The sequence below is a fragment of the Bidens hawaiensis genome, unplaced genomic scaffold, assembly GCF_021521415.1.
Source record: "Bidens hawaiensis isolate Kalapana, Puna unplaced genomic scaffold, B.hawaiensis_p1.1 tig00018400_1, whole genome shotgun sequence".
Lineage (NCBI taxonomy): Eukaryota > Viridiplantae > Streptophyta > Magnoliopsida > Asterales > Asteraceae > Bidens > Bidens hawaiensis.
This window is the reverse complement of record NW_027492773.1, coordinates 135,402-160,231: the sequence shown is the minus strand read 5'-3', so window position 1 is coordinate 160,231 and position 24,830 is coordinate 135,402. Positions and strand designations below refer to the sequence as shown.

The 24,830-nt window shown below is 36.9% G+C and overlaps 1 pseudogene; it reads right to left on the bottom strand.

The window, feature by feature from the left end:
• LOC143555852 (ubiquitin C-terminal hydrolase 12-like) overlaps positions 1-22,434 on the bottom strand; it is a 30,211-nt pseudogene extending 7,777 nt beyond the window's left edge.
• Positions 22,435-24,830: the final 2,396 nt, after the last annotated feature.

The following is a 24,830-nucleotide window of genomic DNA, read 5'->3' as shown; positions in this document are numbered from 1 at the left end:
TATTATTTCATTTAAGAAAATCTGAAAAAGGCTTAAAAGTATAATCTATTTTTTTAGAGGGAGCTCCTGCTTAGAGGGAGTCGGATAATATTAAAATATCAGACAATTTTGAGAAATCGATCCGACCTTTGGATGATGATAAGAAATTGTCTTAGGTGATTCTACCACATGAAAAGAGTATATTAAAAGCCAACAAGATCATTGCTTGATGTGTAGATATGCTTAACAAATGAGTAAGTATCATAGTGATATAAACTTAAATATATGCCTATGCTAGTGGTTACACTCTTATGAAGCGGTTGCCGACTCCATATAATTCATATCAATGAAGAAAAAAATCCTAATAGTCAGTCATACACGAGCCCGTTAGTGATTGGTCACAAATAGAAAAATTATTTCTTGCTTTAGTTTCGAATATTGAAAAATATCAAAAATTATTGAAAAAGCAAAAAAAACTGCAAAATACTCAAAACAAGGTATTCAAAATCAGCAACAAAAATGTTGATAATTTTATCAAACAAAAGGGGTATATTAGAACCACGTAACGTGGGGCAAACAAGTAAGTCCTAAACACTTTATATGAAAGCATAAGTCAACAAGACTACTAAGTTCATGGTTCAACCTCTACATATTGTTTTAAAGAAAAGTTTGCATAAGTTTATGAAAGCACAAAATGTTTTAATCAATCATTAATCATCAGAGGGTCGGTGTCAATTCAGGGTGATACGGATGAACACAAACTATGCCTGAGCTATCATGGAGTCTATAACATGATGGATTGGCAGGGGACCACACAAGTATTGTGCCTAATTATACTTTAACGTATCACGGTGAAATCAAAATACTTGTTAAGTTTAAAGTTGACCAACATATCTACAATCGACTTTGGGTTCATGGCGTAGTAATATCCAAATAGAAGTGTGATCTAGGACGCTATATACAATATTATTCCATGTCGTGATCTTTCTCAACAAAAACAAGTAATAATAGAATTTTGTAAATAATTTAATATAATATTAATTTTCTTTTTATCTTAATCTTTAAATTTTTAGTTCATTTTTAAGTTTTATTTTATTTTATTTTACAATGTATTTGAACTGATTATATTCAAATGAAAGCTATTGTATTCGTCTATATAATTGTATTCGAGTATTTATATTGTATTCGATTATGGAAATTGTATTCGAAGTTACATGTATTCAAATTGGACTCGATTACAATTGTATTCGAATTAATGTTCTTCGAATGAAAGTGATATATTTGTCTAAGGCATTGTATTCGAATACATTGTTCTCTAATGATGATTGTATTCGAATATAATCGTTTTTGAATAGAATGGGTTTGTGAAAATCTTAAGTAAAATGTATTCTAGTGTAACGTCCCGTTACCGGTGCCTCACTTTTGACGTTGGATTAATCATAAACACAATTCCAAATATCAGAGTTAATTAAAACTTTACACGGAATATAAAACTTTCATAATGGTACAATAATATTTCATAACAGGTCTTAAAACATTCATCTTGTCCTTCAAAATCAAAACATTAATTGTAAAACATAACAAGTCTTCAGATGCCAGACTCTTATTTTTCCGCCATGTGTCCCCGCTCAAGCCAGCTGTCTCATTCTACTCACCTGCGTGCATACTAAAAGTCAGCTACACTGAGTGAGTTCTAGTTAATCATACATCATAAAATACATATACTTGCCTTCCATTATGCAACCGAAGATACATAATAATTACTTTACTAATTTACTTTCAATACATAATTTCATATATACTTTCATACTATATAATTACTGTCCATTCTATCTCAGATATTATTTGGGTCTGATCTCTCTGTCCTTGTCTCTCTCAGATATTATCAGGGTATGATCCTTTTCTTGTCTATCTTAGATATTCTTAGGGTCTGATCCCTTTCTTCTCTATCTCATATATTATTAGGGTCTGATCCCTCTTTTCTTCTCTATATCAAATATTATTAGGATCTGATCCCTTTGTTCTCAATCTCATATATTATTAGGGTTTGACCCCTTACTTCTTCATCTTCGTACATACTGTCTTTACATACTCTTAACATACATATATTTTCTTTAATCATTAATACATATTCATATGTTGTACACACACACACACACATATATATATATATATATATATATCATACACATTTATCTTTCATATACATACCTCCCTTGTCAATACATGCAATATCCGAAGATCGTTCACGTACCGACAAGCTTTCAATCACGTTCATAACATAATAGCTATCGCATATATCATACATGGCATACACTTACCATTTAAGGTAAGTGTATTAACTATCACATCGAGTATGCACACAACCCCAAACACATAACAAGGAAATGAGGCTAGAAACTTACCTGAACTCGATTACGTAATGGTAATCCCTTTCTTTATTTGTGCACGTCTAACTGTATAACAATTACGCATATTAATTACTATCACTATCCATATCGTATTTCTAGTTTAATTATAACACTCAACGAACGGGGTCCGGGGGCAGCGCCCCTGGCAGCGGGGTTCTAGGGGCGGCAGGCCCTAGTGGGTCCAAGAGGCAGAGCCCCTGGCTGGATTCAGCTTGGAAAAATTTTATTTTCATTAACTGTCTTAACACATTTTTCATTAGGAATTTAAATTATTATATTATTCTCTAACTCATTAGTTATAACGAATTAAGCCTGATTCGTTAGCTAATTCGTTATTCTGGTTCATTATCATAACATGGTCTGGTTCGTTATCCTAGTTCGTCATCTTGTCATCATCTGGTTCGTTATCTGAACACGACTTGATTCACTATTCTGATCTTTCTTAATTCATTATCTTGACAGAACGAATGGGTGAACTAATTCGTTATCTTCACATAACGAATGGGTGTACTGATTCGTTATCTCAACTTAACGAATGGTTGAACTGATTCGTTATCTGGACATAACGAATGGATTAACTAATTTGTTATCTTTTCATAATGAATTGCATCAATCTTATCCAGACTTTGACTCAGAGGTCAAAGTCAAAATTGCAAAGAACACCCAATAGTCAACCTACCTCATATATGCGATTAAACCCCCGATTCTTAACGAAATAACTGGATTTTGGTCTCATTGAACACGCAATCACATCGCCTACAAAACCCAATCACCCAAACATCTATATATTACGTTCTAATGGGTGTGATTGATGCATCTATATTACGGGTCTTTTATGTTAACAATTAACCTATCAGACGTTAACGGATTTCAGTAGGATTTGTTATTTTGGATTCGTTTTTAACATACTAAAACAGATCTATGACTTCTAGACGTAATCCGGACCTAAACGAACAAGTTCTCGATATAAACGTACCTTAAATGAGTCGATCTACGAACACGATCTAGTATTTGATGTAGGTTTGGCTTGTTACGACGTTCCAACACCAATAAGCTCGAGTTTTCACCTTCGGATCTTGTCTCGGGATATATGATGGTGTTAGTGTGTGTTTTTGATGGTGTAGGCTATGGTATAGAGATGGATAAAAATGGAAAGGATTAGGGTTTAAGGGGTATTTATACTCCCTTAAGCCCATGGACCTAGGCCCGTTCCATCTCTTATTCCACCTTCTAAAGTCCAAGCCCACCTTCTATTCGTTTATTAATCTAAACCGATAAACGACACACTATAAAATAAACAAAATTTATTTTATTATTATAACTGAAAGTAGGATGTTACATCTAGGTGTAATGAAGTGAAAGTTCAATGAAAAGGGACCAAGTGTAATGTATTCACATTCATGTATAAACCACTTAAGCATTTCAAGATCATATACACTCAAATTCAAGTGGGTTAGAATACATTTGACTTAAACTTTTCACAAACCATAATCTCTATTAGAATACATTTTACTTAGATATATTTTCTGTTTTTGAGTCTTTTTGTATATATTATTTTTTGTATATAATTTGTTTTCATTGTTGTTTTCTTAAAAATCAATCAACAACACTAAAGTCTCTTTTGCTGTATCCAGGGTCATAACACTTTCTATTCATTGGAGATCCCGACAAGAAAGAAATTCAAAGTATTCGTCTCAATGGTCAAAGGATTACAGTCTTGTCCTTTATCAGTGATCCAGAAAATCATTATTCCTGGATTAAACAGTTTTGGGACAATCCAAGTGAAATCCGGGTTAAAGATTTTGGTAAGTCCAGGTGACTTATGCTTAATAATATAAAACTTTTAACTATCAGCTTGTTATCTATTTTAAAGTCTGTTTGATATAACTTTAGCTTTATTAAGAGTTTTAAGAATTAATCTTGAGTAAAAGATTTTAGGATAAAATATCCTTATGAAAAATGTTTAGGATAGAATATTCTTACAGAATAAACTATAGGATAAAGTATCCTTAAAAAATTGACAAAAGTTTTTATAATAGAATATCCTTAAAGGAATAACCCTTTAAATTAAAACATTTAAAATTATCACAACTAAGACAGTATAAATTTATTAATAGAGACCATACCAGAAGGTCAAGGTAGACCTAAGTTACCATAAGTATTGAACCTTCAATGATCCTTGAAGAAATAACCTTAGGATATTGAATCCATAGGACTTTGTCTTCACGATGAACTTAGAAAATCTGTTGCAAACAATTTATAACGTTAACTGGGATCAAACCATTAAGCTGGGGACAAACCCAAATAATAAACTGGGGACAAGCCCGTGAAACTGGGCACAAGCCCAAAACTAGGGACAAGCCCAAATACGAATGTTAACTGGGGACTCGGCCAAACCAGGATTTAGCCCAAACATAAGATAACGTGAAAACGTTATAAACCGGTGGTATGGTACGTCTACCATAAGTCGTAATATCCTCCATATAGCCGAAAACAACGAAATTGTCAGCCACTAAGCGTGTACTGGTCCCGCTGCCCCGGACTATACGTTGGATAATGTGCGCACTAGGCGAGAGTGTAGAAAATCTATTTATAAGAAAGGTGAAAACCTTTAAACCTTAGAGGATATGACCATCGGGGATCATATCCAATCGTGGGATAGGCCAAGGGGAAATAGTATAATACCTTAAACGTAAAGGAGAGGTGATCAACCTCTTGGTTATTATACATCTCATTAATATCCTGCACTGATACTTAGAACTTGGAAGTAACAAATCGTTAAGAATATATTATCCATAAATTGAAAATCAATAAATTGAAATGGATAAAGGATTGGATAAATTTTACCAATTTTAGGGATCCTTGATCCTTTAAGGATAATATACCTTCACAGAATACAAGATCCTGATCAGAAAAAGTACTTCTTGAGGTGGATAGCATTCCATGCTCTTGGTAATCTATTGCATTCCATTGTGAGCAAATGATATGCCCCCTTTCCTGCCTCCAACTCGATCTGATAAGGTCCTTCCCATTTGAGTGCTAACTTTCCATCAGTTGGATTGGCAGTATTTTGGAAGGCTTTCCTCAAAACTAAATCTCCTTCTTGAAATCTTCTGATTCTTATATTTTTATTGTATGCCCCAGCTACCCTTTGTTGATAAGCTGCCATTCTGATTTTGGCCCGGTCTCTGAGTTCTTCAACATGTCCAAGTCTTCGAGAAGGATTTCTTCATTAGCTTCAGGATCACGGATGCTCGTTCTAGCTGTAGGAGCCACTATCTCTGTGGGAATTACTGCTTCTGAACCAAACACCATTGAAAAGGGTGTTTGGCCTGTTGCATTCTTAGGTGTTGTCCTGTCGGCCCAAAGAACATAAGGTAGCTCCTCGGCCCATTTTCCTTTTTTGGATCCTAGTTTCTTCTTCAAATTGTTGATGCTGATTTTGTTGCTAGACACTGCTTGGCCATTAGCTTGAGGATGCACTGGAGTAGAGGTTATCATCTTGATGCCCCAGCTGTCAAAAAAGTTAGTGGTTCTTTTCCCGATAAACTGGGAACCATTGTCACAAATAATTTCTTAAGGGATACCAAATCTAGTAATAATATTTCTTTTAATGAAAGATATCACCTCTTTTTCGCGTACTTGAACAAAAGCTTCTGATTCTATCCACTTCAAAAAGTAATCAGTCATTGCAAGCATGAATACTTTTCCTCCTGGTGCCTTAGGTAGTTTGCCTACAATATCCATACCCCATTTCATGAAAAGCCATGAAGAGGATATAGGATACATAGGTATTGCTGGCTGATGTAGGATGTTTGCATGCCTTTGACAAGCATCACATTTCTTTGAGTATTTCATGGCATCTCTCTTCATTGTTGGCCAGAAGTATCCTGTTCTTAGAATCCTAGAAAACAGGGCTGTAAGTCCCCCCGGGGCGTCGCTGATCGATACGAGATCCGCACGAGGTCTAGGAGTGCGGAATCCTCCTAGACTTATTTATTGGTGTAAAGATGAAGAACACAAACACGTACACGAACAAATACAAGAACGGGATAATCAAATCTGCAGATTCTTATATAATAATCAAAACACGTTACATACCGTAACCAAACAGAAAACACGACTGACCCGAGGTGAGCTCTACCTCGGGTCGTCCCACACGACTCTCTCTCTCGGTATCTCTCTAAATAAACTGCTCAAAACACACACTAATTTTCTGGATTCCTAACCCTAAACACGACACACACATATATATATATAAACTTCGCGGGCTTGGGCCTGTAGGCGAAGTTGTTATAACTTCGCCTATGGCGAAGTTATTCTAACTTCGCCTATGGCGAAGTTGTTATAACTTCGCCTATGGCGAAGTTGTTCTAACTTCGTACTTCGTTTCCGCTGATCAGAATTGCATAGCGACGGTCACAAAATGCACCAACAGTCTCCCCTTTGACCGTTGCTCTCAATTCTAACAAACACAAAAGATCATCTGTTACACGACATGCACCAACAGTCCCCCTCTTAACTGATGATCTTCTGTTTGCAGTCAACCAGCCGTGTCTGAATCTGTCATGTAGCTTCACAAATCTACCAATCACCCAGCGTCTTCCATATCAGATCTTCCCTTCAGTGTAAGCTTCTCCGACTATAACGATTGAGGTCTTTGAAATGCATGCATCCTCGTGCCAATTGATCATCTCAACCAATCACGTGAGTCCATCTGACTTCACCAACACGTGAAGTTGGGCTTCCTCCACAACTTCACCAACTCGTCGGCATACGATAAGGTTTAATCTTCAACTACTCAACATCAAGTGATCAATTTCATCACAAAACCACCTTGACAGAATCTAACACATGACCATTAATTAATCCGAAGCATCTTCAATCACCAGAGATAACGATCAAGAACATAAACACTTTAATTCCCGATTAAATCCAACTTGTTCCAGAATTTTCACTCTAATAAATAAGCATCACGTTTCAGGATCCAATTCTCGAACGCCTTGAAAATAACATAAATAATATGCTCTGACCACAATCCAGTAATGACGAAAACCTTCAGTTCAATTTGACTTTCTTCAGTTGGTCAACCTCGAACAACAACAATTTCATTGCCCACAAACACCCGAATATGTGTCAATATCCAGTTTCAAACAATATCCCATTCACAAACTCAACTCCAAATCCAGAGTTGACACGTATTTGTTCACACGTAAGACCCAGAGATAACAAGTTTCACTCGTTGACGGAACAACATCTCCGGTCTCACAATAATCGTGTACACCTGGCCATACAGACGAAAACTCCAAAACACTCTTTTTTTTTTTTTTTTTTTTTTTCTCGTTAACTTCGCCTAAAGTCAACTTCGCCTGTCCATAACTTCGCCTATTCCATAACATCGCCTGACTGATAAGCGAACTTGTGAGGTTGGCGAAGTTGTGGATAACTTCGCTTAACCTTATATCTTCGCCTAAACCCTAAAATTTAAGCGACAACTTCGCCTGAACCCCATAACTTCGCCTGCGGCGCTGTTCAGCCAAGAACACATCAGATTCGTGCCAGAAACACCAAAACGCAGATCTCGAACCATAGCATAAGAGCCTAAGGCTCTGATACCACATGTAAGTCCCCCCGGGGCGTCGCTGATCGATACGAGATCCGCACGAGGTCTAGGAGTGCGGAATCCTCCTAGACTCGTTTATTGGTGTAAAGATGAAGAACACAAACACGTACACGAACAAATACAAGAACGGGATAATCAAATCTGCAGATTCTTATATAATAATAAAAACATGTTACATACCGTAACCAAACAGAAAACACGACTGACCCGAGGTGAGCTCTACCTCGGGTCGTCCCACACGACTCTCTCTCTCGGTTTCTCTCTAAACAAACTGCTCAAAACACACACTAATTTTCTGGATTCCTAACCCTAAACACGACACACATATATATATATAAACTTCGCGGGCTTGGGCCTGTAGGCGAAGTTGTTATAACTTCGCCTATGGCAGAAGTTGTTACAACTTCGCCTATGGCAAAGTTGTTATAATTTCGCCTATGGCGAAGTTGTTCTAACTTCGTACTTCGTTTCCGCTGATCAGAATTGCATAGCGACGGTCACAAAATGCACAAACAATTCTGAAAGCTTTAGGATTTTCCCCTTTGTGGATTTCTCCATCTTGGAGGAATTTTTTGATTGGAAGGATCCAGGATGCATTTTCTGGAGAGGATGAAGGATCCTTATGTTCTTCAGGACAATCCGTTCTTATCTCCATTGCTTCCCATTCCCTATTTGATGGTGAAAGTATGTGAATAATGGGTATGTTCATGTCATCTGGAATCTTCAGAGATTATGCTAAGTTTGCTAAGGCATCTGCCCCAACGTTTTCCTCTTTTGGTACCTGAACAATACTAAACATTTCGAAGGATTTTGCTAACTCCTTCATAATTTCTAAAAATTTGATCATATTTTCACCTTTTACAGTGTAAGAACCGTTAAAATGGTTAGTTATAAATAGAATCTATATAAACCTAAAGATACATGATCCTCATTTGTTTAGCTAAAATTAAAACTGCAATAAGTGTTCATATTCTGCCTCGTTGTTGGTAACTTGGAATTCACAGGCTATGTACTGGGGTATTATGCCCCCCTATGGCGGGTTTAGTAGTATGCCCAATCCTGTTCATCTTACATTTGATGCACCATCTGTGAAGAGGATCCAAGGTTCCTTGGTTTCTTCAAGTTGCTGGACCTCCAGATCAGTTTCCTTTTGCATGTCACTACTGAAATCAGCCACAAAGTCTGCAAGCTCTTGTGATTTGATGGCTGTTCTCGGCTCATACTGAATATCATAGGCACTCAGCTTCATAGCCCACTTGGCCATCCTACCTAACATTTATGGTTTTCTACACACATTCGTAACAAGATAGTTAGTTCTTACAACAATAGTATGGGTTTCAAAATAATGTCTCAACTAAGTTGAGGCCATAATTAAAGCAAGTATAAACTTTTCAAGGTAAGAATACCTGGCCTCAGCGTCTAAGAGACTTTTACTTACATAGTATACCAGATTTTGTTGTCATTCATGATCTTCGGCTTGAACAACACTAACCACATTACCTGAGACGGCTAAGTACAAGGATAGCAGTTCACCATTCACTGGTTTCATCAGGGCTGGCGCTAAGGACAGGTAATCCTTAAGAGCCTTCAGCGCATCTTCATGCTTTTGAGTCCATTCGAACTTCTTATTTTTCCTCAAGATATCAAGGAAGCCTTTGCACTTCTTTGAAGATATGTAAATGAATATATTCAGGGCAGCAATCCTTCCCGTCAGTCTTTGGACAATTTAGCATTTACCAAAGACTTTATATTAATGATAGCTTCAATATGCTAAGGACTGGCTTCTATTCCTCTTTTAATCAGCATATACCCTCAGAATTTTCCAGCTTTGACACCAAAGTGACACTTGGATGGGTTGAGCTTCATGTTGTATTGATCAAAAATGTTGAATGCTTCTTCAAGATCTTTGAGATGATCCTCAGCCTTCTTTGACTTGACCACCATGTAATCTATGTAGAATTCCATGGTCTTTCCTAACAAATCCTTGAACATCATGTTGACCAGTCTTTAGTATGTTGCTCCCGCATTTATTTGTCCAAAAGGCATAGCAATATAACAATATATGCCAATAGGGGGGCATGCATGCTGCATTCTCTTTATCAGATGGATTCATCTGAATTTGTTGAAATCTAGAGGAGGCATCCATAAAGGTGAGCATCTCATGTCCTGCCGTAGCATCCACCATGGAGTCGATGTGTGGTAAGGGGAAAGGATCCTTAGGACATGCCTTGTTTAAATTCGTAAAATCAACACATACCCTCCACTTTCCATTTTTCTTAGAAACAACGACTACATTGGCTAACCATCTTAGATCCTTTACCTCTCTAATCACGCCTGCCTTGAGAAGTTTTTTGACTTCTTCCTGAATAATGATATTTCTTTCAGGCACAAATTTCCTCCGTTTCTGGTGGACAAGCTTGATAGAAGTTTCTATCCATAACTTATACGTAATAATGCCTTTAGAGATACCTGTCATATCAGAGTGTTGGAAAGCAAAAGTGGACTTCCTTTGTTTTAGGAAGGACACCAGACCCTCTTCAATATTGTTGAGGATACCGGATCCTATATACACCTTGATATCTGGATCCTCTTGGTCCAAGGATACTTCTTTAAGATCCTTCTCCCTTGCTTCTAGCATCTCACTTGAATTGTTCTTTGATTGCTATGCGATGGTCTGCTTTGTGGCTGGCTTCATGGATGAAGTGTAATAGTTCCTCGCCTCTGCTTGATTACTGTCAATATTCAATACTCCCCACGGGGTTGGAAGCTTGATACATTAATGGTACGTTGAGGTATTTAATACATGGTTTTGATTCGTAACAAAACCCCTAACTTTAATTTAACAAACATGGAATGATTTTGGATAATTGAATCTAGGGATTTGTGAGGAAGAAGATGAATATGAGAATCTGTTTTTAAATTACAGTTTCCATCTTTTAGCAACAATATTGAAGTGGTCCAGTTGTTGTGTATGTGTTGTGTGGTCATGGAGACCCGGGTTCGAACCCGGGTCACTGCAGATCCATTTTTTTATTTTTAAAAACCATTTATAAATTTTAATAAATTAAATATATATTTAAAAATCATTATAAAATAAATTAAATTATATTTTTTTGTTATATAGTTAAATAAAGGTCGTTTTAAATTCCTTTTAACATTTTCGTTTAAGAAGCAACTTTTACAAACCCGGCAACACTCGTTAAAACTCTTAGAATAATTATATAAATAATATATATAATAACATTGTAATTTTTATAAATCCTAAACCGACAAATTCCATAAACATCAACATTAAATCTTGTTAGTAATATTATAATAATAAATCGCTAAAATCCATTAGAATTAAGTATTAATATACTTTAAAATATGTAACAATTATATATATATATATATATATATATATATATATATATATATATATAAGAAAACGTATGAACTTTAAAACCGACATATTATTCCATAACATCTGTTAGTAATTCTCGTGTTTTTATTATTTTAGCTCGTGAGATTCGATCGTTTGATTTCATATAACGCGCTTATTATATTACTTTCAAGTTATCATCTAACTTTAAAGATGAGTTTCTCACACCCCCTTTTTACCCTTTATTAAACTATTTTGAGGGTAGCAAATATATCCTATGAAAGATTCGTTTTCGTTTATTTATTATTTACAAACTACAATTCGCATCATGGACTTGGGTGTTTACTTGTTACTTTCTCAAATACTACATGCATGGATTTCTTCGATAAGTATAATCATACGCCCCCCCTTTGCACTCAGGACCATTGTTTCTAGTGTAAAAGGAACTCTGATCTGAGTACGTTGGTGCACAATCCCAACTGAAAAAGCCGTTCATTTATTCTTTACACTCAGGACCTTTGATTCTAGTGTAAAGAACCCTTATGTGCTTTTCACAATTTTTCATGGAATTGTATGGTTTTTATGTATTATTTAAACTGTGTGAACTCACCAACTATTAAGTTAGTTGATATTATTTTATATATATGCTACAGGTATTTTCATTAGAGGATGAAACGGACGAAGTCACTAAATGATAGGTTATTTCAATAATAAATAAATAAGACATGTGTTTTATTGTTGTTCTTTGTATTTGTTTTATTGAACAACTTGTGTACTTGGGATTTGAATGATTTATGATATTATTGTCACTAATAGCGTCACATGTGTTTTAGGCAATCTGTACCACACCCGGGCGTATTCCACTAAAGTCGGGGTGTTACAGATTGGTATCAAAGCCGTGACTATAAGATAGGACATTATACATAGTGTTTCAGTTAGTTATAGTTTATTTGCTTAATTATTTAGGTTGTATGATTAGAAAATTATGTGGGCCTTATGTGATTGTTCAATGCACTTGCTTAATATTTTATTGTCAATTCATTTATGCATCATGTACACAAAGCACACACAAGTCCAAGGCTTACACCTATAAACTAAGATTTTTCCAACATTTTCAATTATTGATTTTTTAATGTGGTTTCTGATATTTATTCTTCTTAAAAATGGTTCTCTATGGCGGGTATGTAGTAACTGGAAGGGCGACGTGCTTGTTTTCCGAAACTCTTGACACCAAGGTTATTGAAACCTAAGGATAAGCAATGTGCATAAATCCCAATCAGACGCGGGACCCGGTTGCTTACCTGGAGAGTTAGGAAAGGGCATGAACTCTATTTGGCCAAAGCATACCACTTTCAACGCCATATGAATCACAACTTTAAGTTTTCAACGTGACCATGTTCTCTTTGTGAAAAGAATATGGTTGCACTCCTAAGGATGTCACGCAAGTCATGTTGGTTCATGGGATGTGTGACTCCGACCCTCGATGTTTTATAATGTGTTTTAAACTGGAAGTCTGTACACGAATAATCAGCTTTCGGTTCGATTTGATGATTTTTTGGAAAATAAGAGTCCATGGTGGTTCATGAAAACTCTAAATTTCCACACAAATTTATTATCATTGTTATGATTTTTATTTATGTATTTATTTTAAAACAATCTTTAACAAGGATTTTATTTTATACCACACCCTATTCCGAGTCTCACTAATTTCATTACCATTGTTCGCAGAATGTCTCTCCATTTCAACAAGCGCCGTTCTTCTGAAATCTCTAGCCGCAAGTTAACTGCTCAAATCACCAAACAACTAGCTGCAGTTATTCCCGATATGATGACCCAAATTCACCAGAACCTTTCTGCTAGTATCACCTCTGCTTCAAGAGATCCTAAAGCATCTCACTGTTCATTTAAGACTTTCACCAGTACCAAACCCCCAGATTTTGACGGCACCGAAGGTGCTACTACCCTACTTCAGTGGTACGAACAAATGGAGAGCAAATTTCTCCACATTGAGTGTCCCGATGACAAGCGAACCCGTTTTGCTACCGGTGTCTTTACAAAAGGGCACTTACCTGCTGGGTGAAGAAAAAGACAACCCGTGGTACCGAAGCTGCCATGGCTATGCCATGGGATGAATTGAAAGAACCGATGACCAAACAGTTCTGCCCTCCAAGTGAGCTTATGAAATTGGAAACTGAGTTTTGGAACCTCAAACAAGAGAGTGGTGAGCACGCAGCTTACACTTCTCGTTTCAATGAACTCAGTGTGCTAGTACCTCACCTTGTTACCCCAACTTCGCGTGCCATCAATAAGTACATTCGGGGACTACCGAGACAAATTCAAGATAGTGTCTTGAGTAGTGCTCCCAAGGAACTAGGTGATGCGATTAACCTTGCTGCAACCTTAACTAATAATCATGTTAAAGCCGGGACTTTGACATCGAAGAAATCAAAGAAACCTGCTGATAAACCCTTTACCGAACCCAAAGAGTCAAAACCCGAGACATCCATGCCTTCTCATTCCTCAAACCACAGGAAACGAAAGAATTATGCGCTAACCCAATAAACTGCAACCCAACCCAACTTTGCCCCACCACTCAGGAAACCCTACAACGGACCTCACACATTGTGTAACAGTTGCCAACGACATCATTCAGCTAGTATGGCGTGCCGTCAATGTAGTCGTTGCAATCGTTTTGGACACCTTAGTGCCACTTGTCGGGAGGTCACATTGCACCAATTTCTCCTCTAAGGTTCGCTCAACCCAACCCTTGTCATGTGCCCGATGTTCAACACATAAATCAGGTGCGAGCTTGCTATAATTATGGTGACCCTAACCACTTTCGCAACGCGTGTCCAAGACTCGCACATGTGAACGCACTCCAGCTTGCTCCAGCTCCTCTGTACCAGGTTCAGACGTACCAAACCCATCAAGCTTATCAGCCACATGTTCCACTATTGTTGGCTAACCACGCTCAAGTTTAACCGCATCCTGCCATTTTAGCTCCTGCGCCACAAAGTGGTCAAGTCGTTCAAGCTGCTCAACTCCTCAAGAAAATCGTGGGCATGCTTTTATGATTAAATCCAATCAAGCTCAACAAAATGGCGATGTGGTGAACCGTACGTTTTTCGTAAATGACCACTTTGCAACCATTTTATTTGATACCGGTGCCGATATGAGCTTTGTGTCTTTTGCATTTGAGCCTTTACTTGCTAAACCCCGATCTAAGCTTAAGAACTCGTATTATGTTGAGGTAGCTAATGGTAAATCTGTAGAAATTGACTTAGTTATTCGAAATTGCAAGTTAGATTTAAATGGCTATAAGTTCTCAATCGACCTCATTCCTACGCAATTGGGAAGTTTTGACATCATAGTAGGAATGGACTGGTTATCAGTTCATCATGCTGATGTTGTTTGCTTCGAGAAGTTCATTCGCATCCCGCTTGCCAATGGTCAAATTCTTCGCGTGTCTGGTGAAAAGCCTCCTTCCTCGAGCCTAAATTTTATCACTTGTTTTCAAGCCCAAACTTACTTACGCAAGAAGTATGTTGCATTCGTAGCCCATGTGGTGGAAAAGAAGAAACGAAAAACTGAGGACATTCCTGTTTTTCGCGAGTATCCCGAGGTGTTTCCGATGATGTTTCTGGTTTTCCTCTTAATCGTGATGTGAAATTTCGAATCGATCTCGTGCCTGGTGAAACCCCGATTGCGAGGGCTCCTTATCGTCTTCCACCCTCCGAGATGCAAGAATTGTCTAACCAGCTCAAAAAACTTTTGGATAAAGGGTTCATCGCCCTAGTTTATCTCCTTGGGGCGCACCCGTTCTTTTCTTCCAGAAGAAAGATGGGAACTTCTGTATGTGCATTGATTACCGTGAGCTCAACAAACTCACAATCAAGAATCATTATCCATTGCCTCGTATTGACGATATTTTTGATCAACTCCAAGGAGCTTCATGCTTCTCAAATATTGATCTTCGTTTGGTTTATCATCAACTACACGTGCATGAATATGACATACCTGAAACCGCTTTTCGGACATGTTATGGGCATTATGAATTTATGGTTATGTCTTTTGGGCTAACCAATGCACCCGCGGAGTTTATGGATCTCATGAACCGCGTATGCAAACCTTACTTAGATAAATTTGTAATTCTTTTTATTGACAACATTCTTATTTATTCCAAGTCCAAAGTCGAGCACAAGAAACATCTTGATTCCGTCCTTGATCTCTTAAGGAAGGAACAACTCTATGCTAAGTTCTCAAAGTGCGACTTCTGGTTGAAAGAAATTCCGTTCTTAGGGTATATAGTAAACGAAAAGGGTATCCACTGGACCCAGCCAAAATCGAAGCCGTTAAGAATTGGAAAACACAAACCACTCCTACCGAAGTTCGTTCATTTCTTGGTCTTGTGGGTTATTATCATCACTTCATTCTTAATTTTTCCAAGATCTCTTTGCCCCTAACCTCACTAACTCACATGGATAAACCTTATGTATGGGGGCCAAAGCAAGATGAATCTTTTCAAACTCTTAAACTCAGGCTTTGCGATGCACTGATCTTTGCACTTCCCAAGGCCAATGAGGATTTTGTTGTCTATTGAGATGCTTCCAACCAAGGCCTTGGTTGTGTCCTTATGCAATGAGGTAAAGTTATCGCTTACACTTCACGACAACTTAAGATTAATTAAAAGAATTATACAACGCACGATCTCGAACTCGGTGCTGTTGTATTCGCGTTGAAAATTTGGAGACATTATCTCTATGGCACTAAGTGCGTGGTATTCACCGACCACAAAAGTCTTCAACAAATTTTCGACCAAAAAGATCTAAACATGCAGCAACGACGATGGGTTGAAATACTTAGCGACTACGACTGCGAAATTCGTTATCATCCTGGTAAAGCGAATGTTGTAGCCGACGCCCTTAGTCGAAAGACCCATGTGAAATCAATCCTGCTTCATTGTGTGACCATTCAAACCGATCTCCAACTTCGTATCTTTGAAGCCCAACATGTCTCTGTCACCGAGGGTAATATCTATGAAGAAATGTCCTGTTGTGTCGAGAATCAACTTGAAACTAAACGCGATGCTTTGTTGTATTACCTCAATCGTTTAGGTTCCAAATCGTGACGATCTTCGCACATTCATCATGGACGAAGCTCATAAGTCTCGATATTCCATTCATCCCGGTACGGATAAGATGTATTTTGATCTACGGACCACATTTTGGTGGCCCGGTATGAAGAAAGACATCGCGTTATATGTGTGAAAATGCCTTACTTGCGCTAAAGTTAAGACCGAGCACCAACGACCATCTGGTTTGCTCGTTCAACCACACATCCCTATTTAGAAATGGAAAGATATCTCTACGGAGTTTCTGTTCAAACTTCCGACTACTCATAATCGCCACGACGGTATATGGGTTATAGTCGACCGTTTGACTAAGTCCGTCCATTTCATCCCGATCAACAAAAAGTTTTCGGTTGATCAACTCGCTCAGATTTATGTTCAGCGTATTGTTTTCCGTCATGGTATACCTTTGCGTATCATTTCCGATCGTGATAGCCGTTTTACTTCTCACTTCTGGTCATCGCTTCAAAACGCGTTGGGAACTCGACTGGATCTTAGCACCGCCTATCATCCTCAAACCTATGGGCAATCCGAGTGCATGATTCAAACGCTCGAAGATATGCTTAGGTCATGTGTCATGGATTTCGGTGGAAACTGGGATTCTCATCTTCACTTGATTGAGTTCTCGTACAATAATAGTTTTCATTCGAGTATCAGTATGGCTCCATTCCAAGCACTCTATGGTCGTAAATGTCGACCATCTATTTGTTGGAGTGAAATTGGTGAAACCCAAATCACCGGCCCGGAACTTGTTCAAGAGACTACAGATTTAATTGCTCAAATTCGACAAAATCTCTTGACCGCTCGTAGCCGTCAAAAGAGTTATGCTGATAACCTACGACGACCCCTTGAGTTTAATGTTGGTGACCGTGTCCTTCTCAAGGTATCCCATTGGAAAGGTATTGTTCGTTTTGGCAAGAAAGGCAAACTATCTCCTCGTTTCGTTGGACCTTTCAAAATTCTTGCACGTGTTGGTAGTGTTGCTTACACACTCGAACTTCCTCAAGATCTCTCTGACATTCATCCGACATTTCATGTTTCAAATATGAAGAAATGTCTTGCTGAGGGAAACTTCCATGTATCACTCGATGAAGTGTGAATCGATGAAACTATGCACTTTGTCGAGAAAACGGTAGAAATCATGGACCGCAAAGACAAGGAAACTAAACGTACCTGTATACCCTTGGTGAAGGTTCGTTGGGAATCCAAGCATGGCGCTGAATTCACTTGGGAAAGAGAAGATTAAATGCGAACAAAGTATCCTCATCTTTTTGTTACGGATTCTTCTACTTAATTTCGGGACGAAATTCTCAAAAGTTGGGAACGTTGTGACATTTGTCAATTTTTATTCGTATTTGTATTTGTATTTGTATTCGTTAATCAGACCAGATGTGTCTTTTCAATATATTCGTATTTGTCGTTTATCATTTAATATTAATCATGCTGATTTATAGTTATTACTCGTTCATTGTTTATCTTTTTAGTTCAAATAATGAATCTCCGAGCTATTAAAGTCAATAAAATAATCAAAGTTTAAATCTATCGGGCATAAAATATGAACAAATCAAAAGATATTAAATTATACAAAGTTTTAATCAAGTATGTACAATTATAAAGTTTAAGGGAAAGAATAAATAAACTTTAAAATTAGTTTATATATATGTGTATATATATATATAAAGTTCAGGGGCTATAAGTGTAAATATCATTTAAATTAAAATATAATAATAATAACCTAAACCCAGCCTAGCCTTCCCTTCCCGTTCGTTTTTCCGACGAAGGACCGGCCGCCGGAACTCCGGCGCCGGCAACACCTAATACACCCGTTTAGTCTTCATTTTAATCCGTTAATCACACTAAATGTCATTTCCAGTAATTCTAAACGTTATTACGTTATTAATTTCATCATTTATAACTTCATTAACAACCTTTAATAACCTAAACCGCCGGATAATAATTAAATTTCATTAACTCGATTTAATCACCCAACGGATCAATTGAGGCTATAAAAAGCACCCTAATCTCCTTCTAAACGTGCTACAACCTCCGGCACCATCTAAGGTATTTAATATATGGTTTTGATTTGTTTTAACCCGACAAACAAAACCCCTAACTTTAATTTAACAAACATGGAACGATTTTGGATAATTGAATCTAGGGCTTTGTGAGGAAGAAGATGAATATGAGAATCTGTTTTTAAATTACAGTTTCCATCTTTTAGCAACAGTATTGAAGTGGTGCAGTGGTTGTGTATGTGTTGTGTGGTCATGGAGACCAGGGTCACTGCAGATCCATTTTCTTTATTTTTAAAAACCATTTTATTAATTTTAATAAATCAAATATATATTTAAAAGTCATTATAAAATAAATAAAATTATATTTTTTTTATATAGTTAAATAAAAGTTGTTTTAAATTCCGTTAACATTTTCGTTTAAGAAGTAACTTTTACAAAGCCGGCAACACTCGTTAAAACTCGTTGAATAATTATATAAATAATATATATAATAACGTTGTATTGTTTATAAATCCTAAACCGACAAATCCCGTAAACATCAACATTAAATCTTGTTAGTGATATTATAATAATAAATTGTTAAAATCTATTAGACTTAATTATTAATAAACTTTAAAATATGTAACAATATATATATATATATATATATATAAGAAAACGTATGAACTTTAAAACCGACATATTATTCCATAAAATTTGTTAGTAATTCTCGTGTTTATATTATTTTAGCTCGTGAGATTCGATCGTTCGGTTTCACATAACGCGCTTATTATATTACTTTCAAGTTATCATCTAACCTCAAAGATGAGTTTCTCACACCCCCTTTTTACCCTTTATTAAACTATTTTGGAGGGTAGCGTATATATCCTATCAAAGATTCAATTTCGTTTATTTATTATTTACAAACTACCATTCGCATCATGGACTTGTGTGTTTACTTGTTACTTGCTCAAATACTACGTGCATAGATTTCTTCGAAAACTATGATCATACGCCCCTTTTTCACTCAGGACCATTGTTTCTAGCGGAAAAGAGACTCCGATCTGAGTACGTTGGTGCACAATCCCAACTGGAAAACACCTTCATTTATTCTTTACATTCAGGACCTTTGATTCTAGTGTAAAGAACCCTTTTGTTCTTTTCACAAATTTTCATGGAATTGTATGGTTTTTATGTATTATTTAAACTGTGTGAACTCACAAACTATTAAGTTAGTTGACATTATTTTATATACATGCCACAGGTACTTTCATTAGAGAATGAAATGGACGAAGTCACTAGAAGATAGGTTATTTCAATAATAAATAAATAAATAAGACATGTGTTTTAATGTTTTTCTTTGTATTTGTTTTATTGAACAACTTGTGTACTTGGGATTTGAATGAATTAATTATATTATTGTCACTTAATAGTGTCACATGTGTTTTAGGCAATCTGTACGTCACGACCGGGCATATTCTGCTAAAGCCGGGGTGTTACATATTAGGCCAGGAGTATCAACAGTATAACAATACTCTGATATCCTTGGATACTCCTCCTCATCCTCGTCTTCTTCGACTGCATGAATGTTTTGGTTGTTGAATTTTGAGTAGGGCTTGGAGTTGTTGTTCTAGTATGAGGATCCTTGTTTCTTATCAAGTTGCTTCTGTTTTGCTGAAGTACCCAATATTTCCTGGATCCTTTTATCATCTTTTAGTCTGTTGAATCTGAGTGCCCTATTCCTGACTTCATCTAATGTCCTTCATGGGGTCATAACAAGATCATCATAAAACGGGGAGTCCTTTTCAATCACATCTTGAATACCTCAATAGCCATAGCCATATCAAGATTTGGGGATCTCCAAGGCCTCCCTTCCAAACTTGGTGACAAAGTCCCTTAAGGATTCATCACGGGGTTGGATAACACGGTATAAATCACTAGTTAATTTTTCAAACTTTCTACTACCAGAAATTTGTTTATCGAATAAATTAACTAGATGAGAAAAATAGTACGGAGGAAGACTTAGCAGCCACTTGAGAGCATATCCTGTCAGTGTGGATAAAAAATTACACAAGCATGCTTCTTTAAGTCTTTCCGGAATGGGATTGATCTCCATTCTTTCCCTATACTGAGGCACATGCTCATCCGGATCAGTCGTGCCATCATAAACCTTCATGTTGGGGGTCTGAAAGCGCTTCGGAATTTCAGCATCACCTTCATGTTGCGGATCAAACCTTGATAGCTTGTGACTTCCCTCAGGAATTTCAGGTTTGGGTCGGACCACCCCTGGAACGTTGGATATCATATCCTTTAATTTTTGTAATTCCTTGGCCATGGATTGATTAATACCTATATCCTGCGTAAAACCAAGGTTAGTGTCTAAGGATACATGATTATAAAGGTTACCTCTTTGTTGATTATAGGATGGTATCCCAGAAGAGTATCCAGGATAGGATGTTTCAGCCATGACAGTCGGTCCACCGGAATCAATGGTCTGCATAAGGATAAAGTCTCCCTCATGAACCTCTGATAACCTTTGATGTTGAACTCCCGAGGATCCTTGATTCTGCATGAAGGATCCTTGAGGCTGATAGTTAGAGGATCCTTGATGAAACAATCCTAAGGATCTTGGCTGAAGCATGAATGATCCTTGTTGAAAGATCGAGGATCCTTGAGTGTGATGACCCATGGATCCTTGATGGAAGATCGAGGATCCTTGAGCATGTTGAACCATGGATCTTGGAGTGGTGAAATCCAGCACCCTAGGCATCAAGGGAGTCAAATCCTCCGATGGCCTTTTTGTTTTCTTGAGATCTTCAATCTCGTGTAGGATTCTCTGATTGGTTTTTTTCTACTGCTCCATGTATGCCTTATCCTGTGTAAACATAGTAGAAACATCATTGTTAAAAGTTATCACAGAAGTGACAATAGAGGACTTTGAGCCTTGGAAGACTGGAGTTTGCATCTTGCTCCTAGCAACGTTGGTCCTCTGTATTCCCGCGGGTGGACTTTTGACTTGGTCTTCCAGGAAACGGCTAACAATTAGTTCTCAGCTGAAGACCTTTTCAAACACTAAGGATAAGAGACGTTGGAAGCAGTTGCAATCGGTTAATGATGAAGATAAACAAATACGTGATTGCTCCAGGATCCTCTTCAAGACAATTAATGCTCCTTATTACTTGGTATTGCTATTTGAAACTCATGTAACTATAAATAGAAGTTTTCTTGATTGAATAAGGCATGAACACACACCTGAACACCCTTACTCATAACTAGAGCATCGATTATAACAACTTCCAACACTTGTAATCACCAATTTTACTTAATATAATTTAGGCAGTGGGATAATTTTCCCCTCCCAAGGTTTTTTGCTGGAGATTCTCTAAGGATCAAGAGTTTTTCCTCCCTAAATCATTGTGTCACTCATACTATTTACTTATTATTTCGTTTACAATATCAAGCATCCAACCTCAAAATAAAAGTTTGGTTGCTTGACTATCTTCGTGTAATTTTTTACCAAAACATAGTCATACTATCAATCTTCTCCTGAAGCTCCTAAGTCACCTTATCATGAAGATTGATCAAGTGATCTAGGCCCTACGCACAAGGTTTGAACATTAGTGAAAATATATTATAATGATAAGCAGGATCACTTTAATACTTATGTGTTGAAAGAGAGACTTAACATTGCCAAAGTCGAGGGATTAAAAAAAACACTAAGGAATCCATGGTCTTTATCTTTCGAGATGAAGTTGGCTTGGATTTGGTAATCACCAATGCAGGCTTGGGAGTCCCATCAACCGACTTACCCTTCTTCTTAATGAAACTTTCGAGATCACCTAGTCCGAGATCAACATCTAAAAACAACCAGCCAATTAAAAGCTAAAGAAGTAAAAATAATGCAAGTATTCAAAACTAAGAGAACCTTTACCAGGCATATTTGAAGAAGGTGGGCTAGTGGAAAATGATGCGATGGCCTCCAAATGAAAAGTTCATTCAGCCTTGGGGATCCTTAACAAAGTCAGAATCATGTTAAGTGCTTCGCTTGAAGGGGGAGCAAGCTTCTACAAATTTGGAGCTACAACAAACCAAGATAAGTATCAGCTAACATAAAATTTTTAATCTACAAATCTATTTAATTCCTACCCTTTTATATAGCAAAAGAAGCTTTTCGCCATTAGGGATGGAATCCCTCTTTATGAAAAACTACTTCATACATTAGTTCCCATTATATTTAGTTATGTTTTCTATTAGGTGAATTTGATCGGGGGCTATATGGAAAACGACTCTATTGGAACCATGATTTCTCACTCTCTAAACAGAGGCAAGATCAAAGATATCAAACTGCAAGTTGTAGGTCATGATAAACTTATTTAACATAAACAAAATCCTCCACATCATCGGCATTATCTTAGCGTAGCTTAGACTAGTGATTTCGAAAAACCTAGTGATGAAAGGAGAAAAAGGATATGAAAAACCAATGCTAAGCCTAAAAAAACATATCCAATTAATGAAGATATGATAAGAATGCAGACTAGGTTCGAATGGCCGGAAGATCATCTCTTCTGGAAACATCTGGTCTGCCTTGAGTCAGGAAATCTTTTTATCGTTGAAATTGCAGGTTTCGGCTAAAGGGGAGGCAAGGAGGTCTTGATTAATGAACTCGCTTGAAGGATTCGCTAATCACTCTTGGGAAGTTGCACCATGTCCAATCAAACTATTCACGCTGACGTCATCAGGAAGAAAATATAACCGTTGGAACATGGGTCACATCTGTTATATTTTGTGGATAATTGTTGTGGGTCAAAATCTTGCTTAGGATCCTGGGTCTCATTATCTTATCAATAGAATCCCATACAGGTTCGGTATCCTGAACCCTTTATTTATTTCACTAACGGATATTTTTTCCAGGCAATCATTGGCGACTTAATTAGCATTAAAAGCTCATTAAATGTGTAGATTAAACATCTGAAATAGGTCTTGTATTTGCTAAGAGTAATGATCACACTAAAGACTCGTTAAACACGTGGGATCTGCGGCATCGGTTACGCTTATAAAGAGTATATTAGCTAAATTTTGTTTGTAGTCGTCATACAACGACTAGTAAGCCCAAATATTGATGAACAAGTTCGCGAAGACCAAGCTAACCGTGTCCAATGGCACTTTAGGACCAAAATTAATAGCATGGAGAAGTTCAGGATCCTCGGCGTCGGTTACGCTTACGGGATAACCAATGACACGTAGCCAATAAAAGTTAGTTTTCCATTATTTTTGTTTCTCCTCCAAAGTAAATCTTCTATTTTACACAACATAAATCAAATCTTGTTATTATTCATGAGAGAATGAGACTACAAGATAGATCTTAATTTGGTTTAAGCAACACAAAATAGAAGTTGGATTCTATATAAACGAATTTTGCCTTCTTTATTGGCAAAAATCGTCAGCCACAAAACAAAGAGAGAAATCAGATCGTCGAGAAGAGAGTGAGAGCAAGGTGTGGCCTAGAAGACGCCCCCCCCCCCCACCGAAAAAAAAGGAGCGACAACATGTAGAAAACAACCGAGTATGAAGGCAAGGCTTGGTTGTTCAGTGGTCGTTTGTCAATGTGTCAAACAACAGCTTATTCATATTGTTCAACACTTAGTCGAAGGTTAGCATATTCAAAGACCTATTATACTTTCATGAGAAGGAATAAACATATCTAGCTATCAAAACATTCAAACATTATATTCTTGTAAATTAAAAAGAATTTGTACGATCACATTTAAAACTTAAAAGTATCGTAAATTATTGTTTTTTCTTAATAAGATTAAAGATTAACATGTTTATATAATTGTACACTACTAAAGAACCACCTTGTGTGATCATTATTCGGGTAGAGGCAAATCTTGGACCGGGTAAACAAGTTAAGATGAGTTTCTCATGAGTTCTATTTTCATAAAACTTTTTATGTATTTAAAAATACGATCTCATTAGTGTAAGTTCACCCATTTTAATGTGTATTTAAAGAAGACTAATAAACATTATTAGAGAGGAAAAGTAGTTAAGCCTATACTAATTAAATATAGTTGTTTTTAATATGCATTTACCGTAAATATTTGGATTTGATTTGTTTTGTCTTCCAGCATGTCGTAATAGGAAGGTCTTTAAATGTGTAAGTCCAACCTAAGTCACCTGTCGAGGTGTTAGGTGTGACATTGAGTCCATGCATGATCCTTGGATCCGATGATACAAAACCAATATTAATATGTTGATTTTTAGGGAGAATTGTATATTTCCCTATCTAAAATTTATTAAATGCATATATATCAACTTAAATATTCGATTACATATT